The 1,368-nt window shown below is 37.2% G+C and overlaps 1 protein-coding gene across 1 annotated transcript in view; it reads right to left on the bottom strand.

Annotated features, from left to right (window-relative positions):
- LOC109376551 (low-density lipoprotein receptor-related protein 1B-like) overlaps positions 1 to 1,368 on the bottom strand; it is a gene marked incomplete at its 5' end in the record, with an annotated part of 229,966 nt that overhangs the window by 132,977 nt on the left and 95,621 nt on the right. The window lies entirely within an intron of this gene.

Below are 1,368 nucleotides of genomic sequence, written 5' to 3'. Positions count from 1 at the left end.
GAGAGAGAGAGAGAGAGAGAGAGAGAGAGAGAGAGAGAGACTTAAAGAGCTAACAATGGAAGCTAGGAAATTTTATACTCATCCTTTCCATCACTACCTTATCAGAAGCCTTCCACCCCTAAAGTAGGAAACATCTTGAATGACTCTTCATCCTCACAATTGGAATATTACAGGGTTCTATCCTTGGTCCTCTGACGTTCTCATTCTTAAATTCTCTGCTTACATTTTCTCACTCATTGTCAAGAGTTTACTTGACTGTATAACCTTAATACTTTCAACTCTATCTAATTATAACATCTCACAATTAATTATAGACTATTCCCTCAGGAATTTTAAATTCAACAAATTCAAAACTTAATTTCTTATCATGTTTCCTTGAGTCCCTTACCCCAAACATAAGATGTGTCTTATTTTCATAGTTCTGTTAGAGGCACATTATAGCCACAAGACTGGGATTATTCTAAATGCATTCCTCTCATTGACCTTCAGCTGTGATTAGTCAGCAAATTCAGCTGATATTGCCCCCAAGCTACCCTCCTCTTTCCATGCATACCAATTAGAATCCCAATAACTTGGCACTTCATTATCTCCTACAGAGATGACTTTAGTAGACTTCTAAATGTCTCAGTTTTATCGCCCAACCTAAGAGCCTTCAAAAGCCACCAGAATAATCCACCTAACACATTAATCTGACCAGCTGTTCCATAGCTATTCAGAATAAAATTTAAAATACTTCAAATGGCATAATAGACTTACCGTTACCTTGTCCATTCCACTCCCACACTCTTCCCTTGTCACTTGTAATATTCTAGCAATACGACTTTATTAGTTCCTTAAATATGCCATACTTCTTTTTGCCTGACCTCCTTGCTTTAATTGAAATGTGTCTGTTACTAAGACCACAATTCCTCCCCCTTAGGTTTTTTAGGAATGTCTCTTAAGTTGCTCAAACCTCATGTTATTTCATGTTTGAAGATATCCTGGTTTCAGACAATAGAACATACTACAAGGCTACAAGTAATCAACACAGCATGGTACTGGCATAAAAACAGGCACATAGATCAATGGAACAGAATAGAGGGCCCAGAATTAAATCCGGCATATACGGGCAGTTAGTCTATGACAAGGGAAGCAAGAATTTACACTGGGGTAAAGATAGTCTATTTACTAAATGGTGCTGGGAAAATTGGACTGACACATGCAAAAAATGAAACTGGACTACCTGCTTACGCCACTTACAATAACAAACTCAAAATGGATTAAAGACTTAAATATAAGACCTGAGACCATAAAATTCCTAGAAGAAAATATGGGGCCTAAATTTGCAGACATTACCCTGAGCAATATTTTTTACTGATACATCCCCAC

The sequence above is a fragment of the Hipposideros armiger genome, unplaced genomic scaffold (genome assembly GCF_001890085.2).
Source record: "Hipposideros armiger isolate ML-2016 unplaced genomic scaffold, ASM189008v1 scaffold_1150, whole genome shotgun sequence".
Taxonomy (NCBI): Eukaryota; Metazoa; Chordata; class Mammalia; order Chiroptera; family Hipposideridae; genus Hipposideros; species Hipposideros armiger.
The sequence above is the reverse complement of the archived record's forward strand: the minus strand, read 5'-3'. Positions and strand labels throughout refer to the sequence as shown.